This window comes from Peromyscus maniculatus, chromosome 1, assembly GCF_049852395.1.
Source record: "Peromyscus maniculatus bairdii isolate BWxNUB_F1_BW_parent chromosome 1, HU_Pman_BW_mat_3.1, whole genome shotgun sequence".
Lineage (NCBI taxonomy): Eukaryota > Metazoa > Chordata > Mammalia > Rodentia > Cricetidae > Peromyscus > Peromyscus maniculatus.
Genome location: NC_134852.1, coordinates 156,757,818 through 156,778,829, shown reverse-complemented (window position 1 = coordinate 156,778,829; position 21,012 = coordinate 156,757,818). Strand labels below are relative to the sequence as shown.

The 21,012-nt window shown below is 42.9% G+C and overlaps 1 pseudogene; it reads right to left on the bottom strand.

Moving 5' to 3' along the window:
* Positions 1–13,697: 13,697 nt before the first annotated feature.
* Positions 13,698–14,038, bottom strand: LOC121826864 (translation machinery-associated protein 7 pseudogene; annotated as a pseudogene).
* Between the last annotated feature and the right edge of the window lie 6,974 nt (positions 14,039–21,012).

Sequence of the window (21,012 nt, the reverse complement as noted above, 5' to 3'; positions counted from 1 at the left end):
GAGCGCCATGCTCAGGTTGTTCATGCAGATCTCCCTTGGCCTCAACATTCTGTACTTGATGCTAAGAAGGACAGTCTTCTGCTTTTTTAGTCTGTTTTTTATTGCTATAACAGAACACCCAAGGCTAGGTAATTGTGGAGATTGGAGCCACACTCCAACTGTTGAGTCACTACCGTGTTTAACTTGTATGAGACAGCGCCTTTCAGGCTGGGAGGTTCCATGTGGAGTGTAAATGCAGACACAGGATGACTCTGCATCTCCTTTGTGCATATAAGTACCACTATCTGACCAGCACCACCATGAGTCACTGACTGGCACCATCTATAAATGTACCAATGTATACTGGAACACTTGGGAACACGGGTATACTAAAACCATGTGAGAAAAAAAACCGGCCCATGAACTCACCAAACACCCCAGATTAAGGAAAAGTGCCACACCTTTACCAGACCCCATAAAAAGAAGCACACCGTCATGGCAATGGCCTTACCAGCCTGTCATCCAAACACATGGTATGGGCATCAAGTGACCGCCTGGCAGAAAATCTCTGTGCTCTGAGTTCCCGCTCTGCATGGCCCCATTCCAATGAGGCCCATTTGAAAAGCTTTCCATCCTTCTGGACCCCTGGTCTTCGCCTTGAGGGTCCTGCACTTGTGAGGCTGAGCCCTACAATCCTCTTCAATTGGCTTTGTTAATATCCAACCACCTGCTTGTTGCTCTGCCTCTGCGTTGGCTCTCTGCGTGTCCTTCAGTAATTCCTCTTTGAAGTCCGTAGCCTCCAAGGAGCATTCTGAGAATTAGTATTATCAATTAGGACTAAGAGGAAAGAAGCTATCGCCAACAGTCAATCTGTCACAGGGAACTGCAATTACTAGGTAAATCACAGCCCGCAGAGACAATGCTGAGTATGAGCCATCGTTATTCGATACATTCTAACACCTTGAAAAAGCACATCTGTCTACAGGAAAGAGGCTTGTTTCGTTATTTGATACATTCTAAGGCCTTGAAAAAAATACACATCTGTCTACAGGAAAGAGGCTTATTTGGGCTCAGAATTCTGGAGTTGGGAAAGCATAGTATCTGAATCCTCGCTGCTTCCGGCAAGGAAGGCACACACCTGAGGAAGGACACGGGTGTCATGGGAGTCGAGCAAACTAACTCACCCCATGGAAAAAGCATTCCTGAAGGGTCTGTCCCAACACCCAACACCTCTTACTGACCCCAAGATTTCTTTTTCCTTTTTCCCTTTTTATTTTTCAAGACAGGGTTTCTCTGTGTAGTCCTGGTTGTCCTGGAACTCTGTAGACCAGGCTGGCTTCAAACTCAAGAGATTCTCCTGTCTCTACCTTCTAAATGCAACACCGGTGTTGGGAACTGAACCTGGGTCGTCTAGAAAAGCAGCTAGTGCTCTTAAACACTGAGCCACCTCCTCACCAGATCCTTAACATGTTTTTAGTGTAAAATAGTCAACAGGCTGGAGTTGTGTTTGGGGGATGGCACACGCATAGCTCCTTTATCCCCCATGCGAAATTTCCCCAAGTAAAATTTCTGGATTGTGCCAGGTGGTGGTGGTGCATGCCTATAATCCAAGCACTTTGGTGGCAGAGGCAGATAGATCTCTGAGTCCAGCCTGGTCTGCAAAGTTCCAGGACAGCCAGAGCTACACAGAGAGACCCTGTCCCAACAAAACAAACAAAAAGAACAAAAAGCTGAATGTGCTAAAGAGAGCGAGAGGTGGATTAGTAACAAAGAGAGAGCATGACGATGAGCAAACAGATCAAAGCAGAGCTCAGGGAAGCCGACCCCTCGTCCTCGGTCCTTCTTAAGCTGAGCTTCTTCTGAGCATGCAGATCAGAATTTGAGGTCTCAGCAGTTAGGAAATAAGCCAGTGCACTTGTAAGCCCAGCTTAGAGAGGGCTTGAAGTCAGGAGGATTGCTGTAGCTCTCTGACTTCCAGCCTAGTCTAAGAACTCGAACTCTAGGTTCAGGGAGAGAACCTGCCTCAAAGTAATAGAGTGATAGAGAACGAAGCATGATGCCCCCTTTTCTAGCCTGTCTGTGAACACAGCACCCACCCTCAGATACATTCATGTACACATACACACAGCCACACACACATAGCGCCCCCACACCTCTTCAAAATTATTTATTTTTTTTATTTATTTAAATTAGTTTTTCAACATAGGGCTTCTCTGTGTAGTCCTAGTGGTCCTGGAACTAGCTCCGCAGACCAGGCTGGCCTCGAACTCACAGAGATCTGTCTACCTCTGCCTCCTCAGTGCTGGGATTAAAGGAGTGCACCCCCACCGCTCTGTCATTTGCTTTATTGTATTTGCACTGGTGTTTTGCCTGTGCGCTTGCTTTTGTGTGTGTGTGTGTGTGTGTGTGTGTGTGTGTGTGTGTGTGTGTGTGTGCCTGCCTGCAAGGGTGTGTGTGTGAGGGTGTTGGAAATCCTGGAACTAGAGTTATAAACAGTTGGGAGCTGCCATGTGGGTGCTGGGAATTGAACCTGGGTCCTCTGGAAGAGCAGCCAGTGCTCTTAACCACTAAGCCACCTCTCCATCTCTCCAGCCTTATTTATTTTATGTGTTTGGGTGTTTAGCCTGCACGTGTGTCTGTACACCACAACATTCAGTGTCCGTGGAAGCCAGAAGAGGGCATTAGATCTGCTGGACCTGGAGTTAGGATGGTTGTGAGCTGCCGCCATGTGGATGTTGAGACTTGAATCCAAGTCTCCAGCTCCTACACATAACTAAATAAAATAAATTTTAAAAATTTAGACTACTTCATATAGAAGAGCTAGGTTATATTAGGTAGGCTTTTTCTTTTTCTTTCTTTCTTTCTTTTTTTTTTTTTTTTTTTTTGCTTTAATTATATTTTATTTGGGACTGAGGAAATGGTCCAATAGTTAAGAGCACTGGTTGCTCTTCCAGAGGAGCAGAGTTCAGTTCCTAGCATGCATATAGTGACTCATAACTGTCTGTAATTCCAGTACCAGGGGATCTGACACCTTCTTCTGGCCTCCATGAGTACCATGCATGCCATGGTGCACAGAAACAGGCCAGCAAAACACACAAAATAAAAATAAAAGGAAACATTTGAATTACGTGTGTCTTTTATTTTGTGTGTTTTCATGCATGTGTACTTGCATGTATATGGTTGAGTATGGAGGGCGGGCATGCACGTGAGTGTGAGCACCTACCCTTGAAGGCCAGAAGAATGTGTCAGGCTCCCAGGTGCTGGAGTTCCAGGCAGTCATGAGCCAACCGATGAGGGTTCTGGGACATGAACTTGGGTCCTTTGGAAGAGTCACAGCACTTTTAATAACTGAGCCATTGCTTCAGCCCCAGTCCGAATTTTTATAAGTGCTGCCGGCCAATTGAACCCAGCTTCTCAACTGGCTTTTCAAGTGTGTTTGAATCTGGCTTTTATGTTCACCCTGAGCATGGGGGTGGTATGGGGTGAATGTTGATGAAAGTGCCCGAGTCTTTGCCTGAGGTGGGGGGTGGGGCGGATTCCTGATATCAAGTGAGTTCCTCGTCTGATTGGCCCCACAGAAGAATGCGACCAGAGGAATGATGTCCAGGACTAGCTGTTGTTGTTACTTGTTTCATTTTTGACATCAGTGACTTTTTTTCTTGTCTGGGACAAAATACTTGACAGAAGCAGCTTGGAGTGGGGTTATTAAGGCCCAAAGCTACAGTCCACCACAGCAGGAAGTCGTGGTGGGATTCATGGCATCAGGAGCATCAGCCATGACTGCTCACGTCCTGGTGGATCAGGAAAGAGAACTCAGTCCAAAACCAGAGCCAAGCTATAACCCTCAAGGCCTGCTCCAGGGCTTAAGTCAGCCAGCTAGGCCCCTGTCCTAAAACAGCGCCACCAGTTGGGGACCAGGGGTTTAAACACATGAGCCTGTAAAGGACATTTCACCTTCAAACCAGTATAATTGAGTTTTGGTAGTTTGAGATAGTCTTGTTTTGTAGCCCAGGCTGGTACTGAACTTACGATCCAACTATCTCTGATTCCTGTGTGATAGGATTAGTTACAAGTACATGCTACCACATCTGGTTCCCAGCACTGTAGCCAGAAGCTTCTCTGGGTCCAGACGAGTCTCTCCCACCTGAGTCTTTCCCACCTGAGTCCCACAGCTGCGTGGCCCCAAGTAATCACACAGAGGCTCATATTACTTATAAATTGTATGGCCTATGGGTCAAGTTTCTTGCTAGATAGCTCTTATTAACTTAACTCAACCCATTTCTATTTTTTTCCTTTCATTTTATTTTATTTTATTTTATTTTACAATACCATTCAGTTCTACATATCAGCCACGGGTTCCCCTGTTCTCCCCTCTCCCACGCCCTCCCCTTCCCCCCAGCCCACCCCCCATTCCCACCTCCTCCAGGGCAAAGCCTCCCCCGAGGACTGAGATCAACCTGGTAGACTCAGTCCAGGCAGGTCCAGTCCCTTCCTCCCAGACTGAGCCAAGTGTCCCTGCATAAGCTCCAGGTTTCAAACAGCTAACTCATGCAATGAGCACAGGACTCGGTCCCACTGCCTAGTTGCTTCCCAAACAGATCAAGCCAATCAACTGTCTCACCTATTCAGAGGGCCTGATCCAGCTGGGGGCCCCTCAGCCTTTGGTTCATAGTTCATGTGTTTCCATTTGTTTGGCTATTTTTTTTATAATTGAGTAAAACCAAAATTTATTATAAGCCACAGTCGTCCTAGGGACCTCCATGCTATATATATAGCCTCCATGGTTCTATGTCAACCCATTTCTATTAATCTATATGTTACTGGTCTGTGGGCATCTTGTTCCTTCAGTGGTGGGTTGGCGTTTCCAAGACTCCACCCTTCTTCTCTCTGTATCTCTACTTGGATTTCCCACCTTGCTGTAAGCTTTCTTGCCGTAGACCAAAAGTCTTATTTATCAACCAACCAGAGCAACTAATCTTCATAGCATACAGAAAGGCATCCCACAGTGCAGCACTGAGCCAGTTGAGATAGAATAAGCATTCTAAATTTGAATTTTCCTGGTAACACAGAGCGTTCCAGGCTAGCCCGGTCAATGAAATGAGATCCTGACTCCAAAAAAAGTGGGGGGAGTGTGGTGGTATTGTGTTTCCCAAAATATTGTGCATGCTAATAAACTTATCTGGGGTCAGAGAACAGGACAGCCACAATAGTAAACATAGAGGATAGGCAGTGGTAGCACACACCTTTAATCCTAGCATTCCAGAGGCAGAAATCCCTCTGATCTCTGTGAGTTCCAGGCCACATTGGAAACAACCAGGCATGGTGACTCACGCCTTCAATCCCAAGAAGTGAACCTTTAATCCCAGGGAGTGATGGCAGAGAGCAGAAAGATTTATAAGGCATGAAGACCAGGAACTAGAAACTTTTGACTGGTTAAGCTTTTAGGCTTTTGAGCAGCAGTTCAGCTGAGACCCATTTGGATGAGGACACAGAGGCTTCCAGTCTGAGGAAACAGGACCAGCTGAGGAACTGGCGAGGTGAGGTAGCTGTGGCTTGTTCTGTTTCTCTGATCTTCCAACATTCACCCCAATAACTGGCCTTAGGTTTGATTTTATTAATAAGACCTTCTAAGATTCCTGCTACAGGGGAGGGGCAGGCTGGAGAGAAGACTCAGCAGGTAAGAATACACATTGCTCTTGCAGAGATCTGAAGTTTAGCTCCCAGTATCCACATAACTTTAACTTTAGGGATTTTCCACTTTTTTTTTTTTTGTTTTGTTTTGTTTTTTCGAGACAGGGCTTCTCTGTGTAGTTTTGGTGCCAGTCCTGGATCTTGTTCTGTAGCCCAGGCTGGCCTCGAACTCACAGAGGTCTGCCTGGCTCTGCCTCCTGAGTGCTGGGATTAAAGGCGTGCGCCACCACCGCCCGGCCATAAAATGTGCAGCTCAGGCTGGCCTTGAACTCATGATCCTACTGTGTCTGCCTCCTTCAGCAAACCCTGCTGGCCTGTGCCAACACAACAGGCTGCCACTCCTTTAGCCTCTGTAGGCACCCACCCACACATACTAACATGCACACACACAGAGATACACAAATAAGAATAAACACAAACAAAAAACAATTTAAAAAGCCAGTGTGAATCCCAGCACTTGGGAGGCAGAGGCAGGTGGATCTCTCTTGTTTTTGCTCTTTGGCTCTTTTGGAGGCTGCACCACCCAGCTCCCAAATACACAGAAGTATTCTTTGTTATGAATGCCTGGCCTTAGCTTGTTTTGTTTCTAGCCAGCTTTTCTTAAATTATCCCATCTACCTTTTGCCTCTGGGATTTTATCTTTCTATGTACCTTTCTTTACTTCTTATTTGCTGGGTGGCTGACCCCTGACATTCTCCTCTCCTTCTCTTCCCAGATTTCTCCTCCTATTTATTCTCTCTGCCTGCCAGCCCCACCTATCCTTTCTCCTGCCTTGCTATTGGCTGTTCAGCTCTTTATTAGACCAATCAGGTGTTTTAAACAAGCAAAGAAACACAGCTTCTCAGAGTTAAACAAATGCAACATAAAATAATGCAACACATCTTTGCAACATTAAACAAATTTCCACAGCATAAACAAACGTAACACATCTTAAATTAATATTCTTCAACAGATCTCTGTGAGTTTAAGTCCAGCCTGGTCTACAAAGCAAGTTCCAGGACAGCTAGGGCTATACAAAGTAATCTTGCCTCAAAAAACAAACAAACAAACAAACAAACAAACAAACAAACAAACAAAAATGTGTTCTAGAGATAGACTACCTGTACTAGCTGAAGGGCCTAACCGTCTTGCCTGGTCTCAGTCATACAGATAGGGTAGAGGTCATTTGCGCTATTAGCACCTCTGGTCCTGGTTGTGGGAGCTTGGGGAGCCCCTGGCTATAAGGTTCATTTAGATTACTAGCCACCTCTGGTCCTGGTTGTAGGAGCTTGATATGGCCTGGTCCAAAAGATAACACAGATCACCAGGCTATTAATCACATAAATTTCCAGCTTCCTGGATGGAAGAACAGGTTTTTCATCTTTCCCATTGGAAAGACAATCCTGTTTGTTTAACATTCCTGATTTCTCTGGAGAACTGTGGGTGTGAAGATCTTCATGCTGTGTTCCTAAAACTCACCATCCTCACCACCACTACCATCATCATCATCTAATTTGGAGGTCATTCGATGAATGTGCTGGCATGTTATGATCCTAATTCCTACATGAATAGACTCCTATAAAGCTGAGTATAATTGGTAAAGTAGAAATACAAACTGTAGGGGCTGGAGAGATGGCTCAGTAGTTAAGAGCACTGACTGCTCTTCCAGAGGTCCTGAGTTCAATTCCCAGCAACCACATGGCGGGTCACAACCAACTGTAATGAGATCTGATGCCTTCTTCTGGCCTGCAAGGACACATGCAGACAGAACGCTGTATGTATAATAAATAAAAATAAATTAAAAAAAAAAAGAAATACAAACTGTAGCTGTCAGAAACTGCAAGCTAGTTTCTGCCTAGGGATTATCCACTTTATCAATCAAAACGGTTTTCCTCCTGCTTCTCCTTTTCCTCCTTCTTCTCTTCTGTCTCTCCTCCCTCTCCCTCTTCTCCCCAGACTGGGTCTCATTATAGCTCAGGCTGGCCTCAAACTTGCTATGTAGCCAAGGATGCCTTTGAACTCCTGGTCTTCCTGTCCATTCCCTCCAAATGCTGGGACTACAGATGTGTGTCAGTCTCGTTCTATTAAGATAGCTCTCCTGTGGGGGGAGGCAAAGGTATTCCTGGAGCAGATGCAAAAGACACAATTCCCACTACCCAAGAGGTCATCTCAAGGACAGTCCAAGAAAGCAAAGACCATGTCACCACACACAGCAAAAACACCATTTGGAGACTGAAAGTGCCCAAGCCAGAGACTGGCCAATTTCCAGAACCAGATGGGTATAGGAGGAGCCTGTGAAGGCAGAGATGAGATTGGTGTAGGAGACAGTGAAGGCTGAGGAGAGAATGGCCATTCAGATTGGAACATCTCCCTATGACAAGCTCCCCAGAGACTTGGCACAGGTGAATAAAATATCCCTGTGCCCTCATGACCTGGGTTCCCAGGTTGTTCTGTTGGCCATATGACCTGGGCCAACTATTTCTCCCCCTTGAATGACAGAGACTAAAGAGAATATGCTGTGGGATGGTCTGTATGTCAGATGTGTTGCTCTGATTGGTCAATAAATAAAACACTGATTAGCCAGTAGCCAGGCAGGAAGTATAGGCGGGACTAACAGAGAGGAGAATTGAGAGAACAGGAAGGCGGAGGGAGACACTGTCTGCCACCGCCATGACAAGCAGCATGTGAAGATGCCAGTAAGCCATGAGCCATGTGGCAAGGTATAGATTTATAGAAATGGATTAACTTAAGATGTAAGAACTAGACAGCTAGAAGCCTGAGCCATTAGGCCAAACAGTTTAAATAATATAAGCATCTATGTGTTTATTTTATAAGTGGGCTGTCTGACTGCAGGGGCTTGGGAGGAGCTGGAAAGAAAACTCTCCAGCTACAAGGATACTCTTGGTGGTCACTGAGATAAAGGTTCTCCATGTGAAATAAGGGGACAGAACCATTCGGATTCATTTTATTGGTGGATCACAGCAAAGCTTGTCCATTTAGATGTAAGCTGGGCAAGAATCCCGGCTTTTTAGTCTGCTGTAGACATAGTTTCTCATGGGCCACCAGTTTGCAAATAATGACATGGAGACTTCTTATTAATTATGAAAGCTTGGCCTTTAGCTTAGGCTTGTCTCAACTAGCTCTGATAACTTCAATCAACCCATTTATATCAATCTGTGTTCTGTCACGTGGCGTTACCTCTCTTCCATCTTGCACCTGTGGTTTTTTCTCTGTCTCTCCTGGCATTGCCCATGCACCTAGATTCATCTCCTACTTCTTTCTCTGCCATAAGTCCCGCCTATACCTCCTGCCTAGCTATTGGCTGTTCAGCTCTTTATTAAACCAATCACAGCACTATATCTTCATACAGTGTACAAATATCCCACAACAGTCCACAAGTGGGCTGCAGTCACAAGTTCACAGATCACTGCTGGTTCTACCCTGTGATTCCCCGCCACATGACCAGTGACACAAAAGACAAAGAACAATGACCATAACTGTGTGGAAAGGACCAAGAGAAGCAAGAGTCCTCGAGATGGAATCATCCAGATTCTCCCACCAATCTAAATTTAGACAGAGAGACAAGGGGAGGTTTGTGTGTGTGTGTGTGTGTGTGTGTGTGTGTGTGTGTGTGTGTGTGTGTGTTCGTGTGTCCAAATGAGTGTGTGTGTGTAGACTCAAGATTGGCAGCTGGTATCTTCCTCACTTTCCACTGTTTTGGGTTTTGTTGTTGTTGCTGCTGTTGTTTGTTTGTTTGAGACAGGGCCTCATCATCTAGCCTAGCTGACGTGGAACTCAGAGATCCCCCTGCATCTACTCCCCAAGTATTGGGATTAAAGTGTGTGCCACTGTTCCCTGCTGCCAACTTATATTGACCAGGTCTCTGAGTCAGCTAGCCTGGCTGGCCAGTGAGCCCGGGGGGGGGGGGGGGGGGGGGCGCGTCTGCTGCGTGCTGTGCTGGGATTAGAGGCGTGTTTGGCCACACCTGGCTTTTCCAGGACATTGGGGATTGAACTCAGGTCCTCATGCTTATGGAGCAGGCACTTGACTGACTGTCACCCCAGCCCCAAAGACAGGTTCTTACTGTTCTTCTGCTGAATCCCAGAGCTATCTTCCGGGTAGAGCTGGCTCTGGACATGACATGCTGACACACAAAATAATTAGTGTTTTAAAAGGGGGGTGAGGCCGGGCGGTGGTGGCGCACGCCTTTAATCCCAGCACTCGGGAGGCAGAGCCAGGCGGATCGCTGTGAGTTCGAGGCCAGCCTGGGCTACCAAGTGAGCTCCAGGAAAGGCGCAAAACTACGCAGAGAAACCCTGTCTCGAAAAAACCAAAAAAAAAAAAAAAAAAAAAGGGGGCTGGAGAGATGGCTCAGAGGTTAAGAGCACCGACTGCTCTTCCAGAGGTCCTGAGTTCAATTCCCAGCACCCACATGGTGGCTCACAATCATCTGTAATGAGATCTGGTGCCCTCTTCTGTATACATAATAAATAAATAAATCTTAAATAAAATAAAATAAAATAAAATAAAATAAAAGGGGGGTGAGATGTAGCTCAGTGGTAGAGCACTTATCTAGCATGTGTCTGAAGCCTTGAGTTAAACCTCTATTACCATAAAAATAAAGTTAAAAATATTTTTTAAATTTCAATTCCTGGTTTAAAAAAAAATACAGATGTCTCAAAGATTAAGGGAATGTTCTGCTCTTCTGGAGGCCCCAGTTCAATTCCAAGCACCCACATAGTGGTTCACAACTGCCTTTCTAGGAGATTCAACTCCCTCTTCTGATATCTGCTGCCCATGAATGGTACACATACATACACTCAGACACATTTACATACACATTAAAAAACATAAATAAACAAGCAATTTTTAAAAAGTTTTTCAAGACAAGGTCTTTCTGCGTAGCCCTGGCTATCTTGGAACTTGCTCTGTACACCAGGTTGGCTTCTAATTCACAGAGATCCGCCTGCCACAACATTTGGCAGCCAACACGAAGCTTGAAAAGAAAGGAATCTGGACACTCTTAAGGACAGGAAGTAAACGATGTGCAGGATAAGAGGAATCCAGATTTTGGCACGGTCATGGGGAATTTAAACTCCTATCTCAGGAGCAATAAAGTGTGCAGCTGCTAAAATGCTTGTCAAAAGAAAAAGTTCGGAACTGCACAGTCATTGCAAATATCAAAGGTAAGAATAGAATGGCTCTGAGACAAAGAGAAAATCAAGGAAAAAAGGCCTTCTCAGTAGAGAAAAGGGAAGGAAGGAACTCAAAAGGGGCATTTCTCTATGGAAAAGGGAAAAATGTTTAATAAAGAAAAAAAGTTTTTTTTTTTTTGGTTAAAAAGAAAGGAAAATGTTAAATTAAGGTCTAAAAATTAAAAGGCCCCATAAACAAAAAATAAAGGAAAGGAAAAATCCTCTTCCCAGTAGAAATAGAGAACAAAACTGAGCTCTTTCCAATAAAAGAAAGAAATCAAGGCTAGCTGGAACTCAGGGCTCTCTGGCTGCACTCTGCCTGACAGCGGAGAGCTGGGGCATCCGAATTTCACGATGCTGAGTGGGCTTCACTGCTGCGGCCTGAGCTGGCACGGCCACCTCAGAGCTCAGAATTCCCTTGTTGTTTATTTGCTTAACTTTGGTTTAAATGTTTTTGTTTTTTCCCTCAGAGTTCATGGGAAAGGTAAAATACAACTGTGGTCAGGACATAAAGTACTAAGTCAATGCTGTTTGAATTTTCTGCGGTATTAGTCATTCATTATATGGAGGATGTTCTCTCCTCTTGACTATCTAATTAATTTTAAATGAATGTTTAATTTTCATAGTAAATGAACTAAAGGAACAAAATTCATCATCATCATTATTATTATTATTATTATTATTATTATTATTATTATTATTATTATTTTGGTTTTTTGAGACAAGGTTTCTCTGTAGCTTTGGAGCCTGTCCTGGACTAGCTCTGTAGACCAGGCTGGCCTTGAACTCACAGAGATCCACCTGCCTCTGCCTCCCAAGTGCTGGGATTACAGGCGTGCGCCGCCACCACTGCCTGGCTATTCATGATTTTAAACTATATTATTGGATATGCTCTCATTTGTTGATCATTACTGAAAATTTGGCTCTGCTCTTCAAGTTACTTTCTGGAAATTCTTGGTTAAATTCTGTAAAAATGTAATACCCAAAACAGATTGTGTTGTTAGCTTATTAGATAATGTGGTTACTAAGGCAAAAACTCATAAAAAAATAATCTCTTACTGATACAGAGCCTACAAAAATTATTTTTTCACTAAATAAAATACAGGTAAATTGTTCCACATTGTTAATAACTGGCAAATTACATTAACATGTTACTTGGGATCTGTAGAAAAGGACCCTCTTTTTAAGATTTTATAAAAATACTCCATAGGTATTGCCTAAAGTTACCTCTTAAAATCCTATAGAGATTGTTTTTAATGCTTTTATAGATGGCTTGTGTAAGAAGAACTGTACAGATGAAAGTTGGTGATAAAATTGCTCACTTGTTATTACTCCAATGTTTTAAAGGTAAAACAACTCCAATATGTAGAACAGGAGGTTTTGAAAACACTAGAAAAAAAGGCATTTTGGCAAACTGTTATTAGTGACGAGAGGCCAAAGCTAAAATTACAAGTGAACAGCATTGAGATTGCAGACCTAGTGGACACTAAAGTGTAGAAGTAACCGTCTTATTAAATAAGAAACACAGAGCCAATGCAGAGATGAAAGCCCAAGAGGTCAGAACTAAGAGCCTTACCCTTCACTGCTGCAGCTAGCCTATTCAGCCAAGAGACCTACTTCCTGTGTGTTTATCTTAATATAGACTTTCTGTTCTGCCTTCTCATTGGTTGTAAACCCAACCACATGACCGCCTCGTCACTGCCTGTCTGTACAGACCTCCAGGTCTTCTATGGTTGGTATTGAGATTAAAGGCGTGTGTCTCCATCCTGGCTGTATCCTTGACCACACAGAGATCCGCCTAGCTCTGCCTCCTTCAGCAAATCCGCCTGGCGTGCACCACCACAACCGGCTTCTGCTATGGTTTGCTATTAGTTCTGACCCCCAGGCAACTTTATTTATTAACATACAAATAAAATCACATTTCAGTACAAATAAAATATCACCATCCTAAAGTGTGTCTGTAATTTCACAAGAATCTTGAAATCCCACTGGCCTTTATAAGAAGTCTCCACTCAGTTTTTAGGCATTGAACTATTATTTCAGGTGAAACCAACTGTAGAGTGGATTAAATGTATAGGGCCTAAAGGACAAATAGGGATATTAAAGCCTTATGTGGCTGATATAGCCATGAATTTATGGGGGAGGGGAGATTTATTACAATAATGGGGAACTCAAATTAATATTCCTATAATTTCGGAAACAGCTCATAAAATGATGTTAAAAATGGGATATGCTCCTGAAAAAGGTATTAAGGAAAATCACAGGCTATACAGGTTGTTCAACAGCAAGACAAAATAGGAATTGGCTATCCAAATTTGGAATAAGTGCCTCTACTCTACCTTTAAAATGGTTAACTAATAAGCCTGTATGGGTGGAGCAGTGGCCCTTGACTAAAGAAAAATTTTGGGAACTTGAACAACTAATAAAAGAACGGTTAGATGCTAAGCACATTGAGGAAACTACTCATCCTTGGAATTCTCCTGTATTTGTAATAAAAAGGAAATCTAAAAAATAGAGAATATTAACTTATTTGAGAACTGTAAATAAGGTAATTCAACCTGTGAGATCTTTACAGCCTAGAAGTCCTTTACTTTCTTTATTATCTAAAGATTGGCCTAGTATAATTATTGACTTGCAGAATTTTTTTTAGCCTTTTATTGAGTTGGCTTAATTAATTTGAAGTGATACAGAATTCAGAGTACAACAAAGATGAAACAGCTCTGGTAGGATTTCTGACTGGGTTTACTTTAAATTCACAGCTGAGGTAGGAATTGCTGAACACTAGAGACAATGAGCTGTTGTATTATTATTATTATTATTATTATTTACAAAAGTTTACTACAATGTACACCAGGCTCCAGGATAACACTTCATTCTAGCTGTAGGTGGCAAAGATGTTATGGCAGGGAATCCAGATGTTTAAATAGGAAGGGAAGAGGTTCACCATCACCTCAGATATGAGGAACAGCTTACTCTGCCAGATTTCTTAATTCCACCTGTGGCCAGGGGTCCCTTGCCCGCGGCCTTGGCTTTTAGCTCCTCGGGTCTCTTCTGCTCCTCTTTCTGTTTCTGCTTGAAAGCCTCGTCTTCCTCGTCCATCTCCTCGGCCTGCTTCTTGGACTGTTTCAGGGGCTTCTTTTTGCCACCTTCGAGGCCCGACATGGCACCTACAGATTGATTTACAGAATTCTTTCTTCACTATCTCTTTACAAGGACAAGATAGAGAAAAAAATTTTTTTTACCGTGTCTACTTATAATAATCCCAGCCTGTAAAGAGTTATCAATGAAAATACTTCCTTAAGAAATGTTAAACAGTCCAACTTTATGTCAATATTTTGTGCATCAACCACTGGAAATGGTTCGTAAATAATTTTTTCAATCTATTATTTATCATTATATGGATGATATTTTGTTGGCAGCTTCTGATACCTTAGAAAGAATGTTTAATGTAGTACAAAAATTTTTACACTGTTGGGGATTACGAATTTCTCCTGAAAAACTACAAAGAGGAGATTCTCTTAATAATTTAGAATTTAAATTAAGTAAACAGAGAATCCAGTCACAAAAGATACAGATTAGAAGAGATCAGGTACACACTCTTAATGATTTTCAATTTTTTTTGGGTGATACTAACTGGTTATGGCCTACCATTGGATTATCTACTCAAGAATTAAGTAATTTGTTTCAAGTTTTGCAAAGTGACTCAAATTTAAACATTCCAAGACAATTAACAGCTAAGGCTGGAAAGGAATTGGCCCAAGAAGAATAAAAATTACAAAATGCGTATTTGGATCAGTTAGATCTCACAACTAAATGTATTTTAGTAATTTTGCCTTCTAGCCATTCTCCTACTATATTCATTATTCAGAGGGAGGATGATATTTTATAATGGATTTTCCTAGCTCACAGAGTAAAAAATTAAAAACCTATATATAAAAGGTTTCTGGATTAATTATAAAGGGAAGAATAAGACTTTGTCAATTGTCAGGAATGGACAGCTGAGATTGTAGTACCTTATAGTAATGCTGAAATCATGCAATTGTGGGAGATAAATGATGATTGGCAAAGAGCTTGTAGTAATTTCTTAGGAGAAATTAACAACAAATATTTGAAAAGTAAGTGACTTCAGTTTATAAAAAGAGCTGAATGGGTTCTTCCCTGCATAATGAAAAAAAAGCACCCATTTCTGGGGCTCTCACATTTTATACTGATGCAAATAAATTAGGAATAGCTGGTTATAAAGCAGGAAACATCAGTAAAGTAATTCAAAGTCCATATGCTTTAGTTGAAAAATCAGAGTTATATGCCATTCTAATGGTTTTATTGTAGGGTAAAAAAGGCCAAGGAAAGAACACCCTGCCCCTGACTAGATCCAAGACCTGGGCAAGGAAAGACACCCGGACTCTGACTTGACCCCAGAACCAGGGCTTGAAATCCCACCAATCCTTGAGCTTGCCCCAGAGCCAGGCTGCAGAATTCCCCCAATCCCTGAACATGAAATCCTACTAATTCCTGAGTTTGCCCCAGATTCAGGCTATAAAAATCCACCAATCCCAAGCCCCTCCCCCCCCCCCCCCCCCCCGCCCGGCCCCCAAGCAATCCTAATATAAGGTCTGTAACCTGTTCAGTTTGCTGCTGTTTCTCACCTGAGGCAATCACACTCCTGGATTCTTCCTTCCCAATAAATCTCTTGAGTGAGGTTTGTTGCCCGGTGGACGCTTTCGCCAGAGCAGAGCCCAGCTATAACAACTTTTGCAAGAGCGGGAGCAGAGGGGAGAAGAACAGAATTGTAACGCTTTCACAGGGGAAGCGGTTGCCTAGAGGAGCAGAGTTGTTACACTCCAGGGGACCCAAGCAGAGCTGTAACCCTTCTCTGGAACTGTTACAATTTCACTGGGGAAACCCTCCCCTACTGGAGCAGAGTTGATACACTTGCACTGGGAACTTTTCCCTGGAGCCAGGCTTACAGTGACTTTGTGGTATTCCTTGGCTCCCAACTGCCAGGGGATCCCTTTCCATCCAAGCTGCAATGCTTACATTTATTAGACTTCAATGAATCTCTTAATATGATTACTAATTCTCAATATGCAGAAAGGATTGTATTGCATGTAGAAACTGCTGAACTTATTCCTGATAATTCAGAATTAATTTTGCTATTCATGCAACTGCAACAAACAATCCGGGACAGAAATTATCCACTATGTATCACTCATATTTGATTTCATACCGGATTGCCTGGGCCATTAACAAAAGGAAACGAAGAAATTGATCAATTATGATAGGAAATGTGTTGGAAGCTTCAGAATTTCATAACAGTAAAGACTTAAAAAAATTTCCCATTACCTGGTAACAAGCTAAGGAAATTATAAAAAACTATCTTGCTTGTTCTTTGCATAATCAAGTTCCTTTACATGCAGGAAATAATCCTACACACACACACACACACACACACACACACACACACACCACTAAAATTTGGCAAATGGATGTATTTTACTTAACAGAATTTGGAAAATTAAAACTTATTCATCATACCATTGATACATACTCTAGATTTCAATGGACATCTGCCTTAAGTTCTGAAAAGGATGATTCTATAATTACACATTTATTAGAGACAATGGCCATAATGGGCATACTGATACAAATTAAAATTGATAATGCCCTAGCTTATGTTTCCAGTAAAATGAAACAATTTTTTGCACATTACAACACAAAACACATTACAGGGATACTATATAATTCTACAGGACAAGCAATTATTGAAAGATCTAATCACACTCTAAAAGAGATGCATTTTAAACAGAAGGGGATATGAGGACCCCCCAGGGATAGATTCCATAATGCTTTACTAACTTTAAAATTTTTTTTAAACGCTAATGAAACAGGGACACCAGCTGCTGAAAGGCATTGGACTGCAGAAAAAAAACTGCTGGATTGAGTCAGCCTGTGTATTATAAAGATGTTTTAACATCAAAATGGGAACCAGGAAAATTATTAAGATGGGGCTGAAGGTATGCTTGTATTTCTACAGAAGTTATGGATCCCATCAAAATTGATAAAAGTCCAGCATGAACAAGAGGAGTCTCTAGGAAGCTTTGGCTGCTGAGATGAGTGACGTGACTCTGGGAAAAAAGAAATGCGGACAGATAATCCTCCCATCTGGGGACACATTAAAAACTGTGTGAGAAAGGGAGACGGTGCTTGGACCAGCTCGGAAACCTTTGAACACCACAGACCTGTGCCTTGCTCTGCTATCGGTGGTAACTGTGCAGGTGACCAGGGCCAACGATACATATTGGGTCTATGTTCCTGATTCTCCAGTTAACACAGGAGTAAGTTAGGGAGAGATGGATATCTCTGTGATGGTTAGTGAATCTTCTTGGCTACCTGGTCCTTATGACAACTGAGGACCTGATAAGCCTATGGAGGAGGGTAAGGAAATTAGGGGGTACAAGGAATTGCTATTTGCATGGGAAATGAAATTCAATGTCTAAATATAGCATTTCAAATGTGGCTATCTATAGTTAATTACCAAGATTATCATAATACGTTTTATATGCTTCATGCACCTGGTTTTAAAGGACAGGAGAGTAATGCTATCAGTTCCATAGATCTACCGCTTTGTGAGACGTGGGTTACAAAGAAGGAATCTGACTGGGTACATTGGTGACAGTGTAAGAGCGAGAAACCTTGAGTGCTAATTAATATCTCCTATGGAAATGCCATTGATTGGGGCCCTTATGGCATCCCTCAAGGAAAATATTCTCACTCAGAATTAAGATGGCACAGGTATAGTTCAAATGGAATTGTAGAAATTAGTTCAACTGTTAATGAACCTATTCAATGGCATGGAATTGGAATGTCAAGTCCTCTCCTACAATTTGGCAATTCAGTTCAGACTAACTTGTGAAAATTAACAAGTGCCTTCCATTCTCTTAAAGCATGGGATGGAGAGTTAAACATTAAAAGATGATAAGCATACTTTGTCCTTTAGACTAAATCAAAGCCATCCTTTTTTTTTTTTTTTTTTTTTTTTTTTTTTTTTTTTTTTGGTTTTTCAAGACACAGTTTTTCTGTGTAGTTTTGGTGCCCGTCCTGGATCTCACTCTGTAGACCATGCTGGCCTCAAACTCACAGAGATCCACCTGGCTCTGCCTCCTGAGTGCTGGGATTAAAGGCGTGCGCCACCACTGTCCAGCTCAAAGCCATCCTTTTATAGCATGTGTACCATTATTTGCTACTGAAGGAGCTTGTACAATGGTACACTAATAATTGTAGCATCACTTGTGAACACTGTACCCTTCATACCTGTGTTAATTCTAGTATGTCTTTAAATGTAACCTCTGAAAGTTTATACATTCTTTGAGCAAGGACAGCAGTCTGGATACTGGTGAAGTTGCCGAGGCCATGGCAAGACTCACCCGTGATGATCCTGGTATAGAAGCTCACTGAGAGAATATTAAGAACACACAAATGTTTGGACAGGTTCTCACTCTGGTTATGGGAATTATTTATTGACTGCTACTGCTACAACAGCTGGACTGGCACTTCATAAAGAGATTCAAACTGCTAAGTTTGCTAGAGACTGACGTAAGCATTCTACAGAGTGACCCTGTTTCTTCCACAGACCCGTGTGAACCAAACCCAACACCACACCTGTCTCCTTTTCAGACTCAAATGCTAGTCTCTTACAAAAGCACCCTTATAGAGTATCCAGGAATAATGTTCATATGTCTATCTAAGCATCCCATGGCTCAGTGAAACTGACAGTAGATTGAACATCTTAACTGGGCAATCCCAGCTCTCCACTGCCCCCTCTTATCACCCTTTTTGCTGGAGGATAGGGGAGGGAAAGGGATAAAGTAGTGACTGGAGGAGGGGTAGTCAGCACAGAGGGAGGCCAGGTCAAAACAGAGGCACTGGGTGTGAGCAGGTCAGGGCTGCAGGGACCTGCAGGGTGTGTTCTTCAGTGCTCCCAGATAATTGGAGAGAAGAAAAAGCCACTGAGGCCTCCTTCAAGCAGCCCAAAGGGAAGAAAGCATATCTCTGAGGAGCCTTATCTAGGACCAGAAGCCCCTGTTGGCCCAAAGGCAGACCCCACATACTGGAGCCCATCTAGACACCAAATTCCCTCCCTATGTCTCTTAAAAGCAAAACAAAACAAAAACCTCATTGCAATAAAATGAAACCTTATGGGAACTGTCACTAGAGAGCCAAGAAAGAAGCATTAATGTCCTGACTGAGAAGGTCTGCCCAGGTGCCATGGGGCCGTGGGGTTGGGCATGGAATGGCCATGGCTGTGTACATGTATAGAGGCTGTTTATAATATCAGAACAATCTTGGGCTGGGCGGTAGTGGCGCACGCCTTTAATCCCAGCACACGGGAGGCAGAGGCAGGTGGATCTGTGAGTTCGAGGCCAGCATGGGCTACAGAGTGAGTTCCAGGACAGGCTCCAAAGCTATACAGAGAAAAAAAAAAAAAAAACAGAACCATCTTGGATGATGCATCAAGGTAGGATGCCTGAACAACTTGGCAAATCTCAAGTACACAGAATAATTGGAGATAACACCAAATATTGCCCAGGAGGGCAAGGAAATAGGCCAGTGGCTGCAGCCCATATTACCATAGGCTTTTGGATTCAGGTAAGGTGAATCAAAACTGAAATAATATCAGGATGGGGAGGTGGCTGAGCAGTCATGAGCACTGGCTGTTCTTCCAGGGGACCTGGGTTCAATTCCCAGCACCCACATAGTAGCTCACAATCTGCAGCTCTAGTTCCAGGTGATCTGAGGACCTCTTCCGGCCTCCACAGGCATCAGACACACAAGTGGTGCACAGACATCCATTCAGGCAAAACACCCACACTGTAGATGGAACGGTCTTATTAAATAAGAAACACAGAGCCAAATACAGAGTTACAAGCCCATGAGGTCAGAGCAGTAGCTAAGAGCTGAGACGTAAAACCTCCTTCCTACCCTTCCTGCCGCTGCTGTCCTTCCCCTCAGAAAGAGGCCTACTTCCTGTGTGTCTATCTTTTTATTGACTTTCTGTTCTGCCTTCTTATTGGTTGTAAACCCAACCATATGACCTCCTCGTCACTGCCTGTCTATACAGACCTCTAGGTCTCTATGGTTGGTATTGAGATTAAAGGCGTGTGTCTCCATGCTGGCTGTATCCTTGAACACACAGAGATCTGCCTGTCATGTGATTGGGATTAAAGGTGTGTGCCACCACCATCCGGCTTCTGCTATGGCTTACTATTAGCTCTGACCCCCAGGCAACTTTATTTATTAACATACAAATAAAATCACAATTCAGCACAAATAAAATATCACCATACACATACAAATAAAATTAAAATTAAAAAAGAAAGTTTAAACAGATGTTTTCTTGTCCTGACTGCCTGTTCCCAAATATCTGGCAGCCACTTCCCAAATTACCACACAGAGGCTTATATTAATTATAAATGCTTGGCTGTTGGCCGGGTGGTGGTGGCACACGCCTTTAATCCCAGCACTCGGGAGGCAGAGCCAGGCGGATCTCTGTGAGTTCGAGGCCAGTCTGGGCTACCAAGTGAGTTCCAGGAAAGGCGCAAAGCTACACAGAGAAACCCTGTCTTGAAAAACCAAAAAAAAAAAAAAAAAAAAATGCTCGGCTGTAGCTCAGGCTTATTACTAACTAGTTCTTAGAACTTAAATTAACCCATTTCTATTAATCTATGTATTGTCACATGGCTCAAGGCTTTACCTGTCCTCTGGCATGTCTTACTTCCTGGGTGGCTGGCTGGTGTCTCCCCCAACTTCTCCCTCCTTCTTTCCATCATTTTCAGTTTGGCTTTTGTACCTAACTTCCTGCCTAGCTACCAGCCTGTCAGCTCTTTATTAACCAATGAGAATAATACATATTCATAGTTTAGAGAAGGGTTGTTCTGCAGCAGAAGAACTTGGCTTTCCTAAGTGCTCTCAAGCTGACAAACAACTGGCACAAGAGCAATCTGTAATACAGAAGGAGGAAAATGAAGCCGGAGAAAACAGAGACAATGGAAACACACCTCCAAGACAACATTAATAATTTCTTCAGGGATACTACTACATCCAGGATATAAATACGAGACGAGAAAGAGTTTGGGGGTCTATTATAGGGTAGCCTATAATGAGAAATATT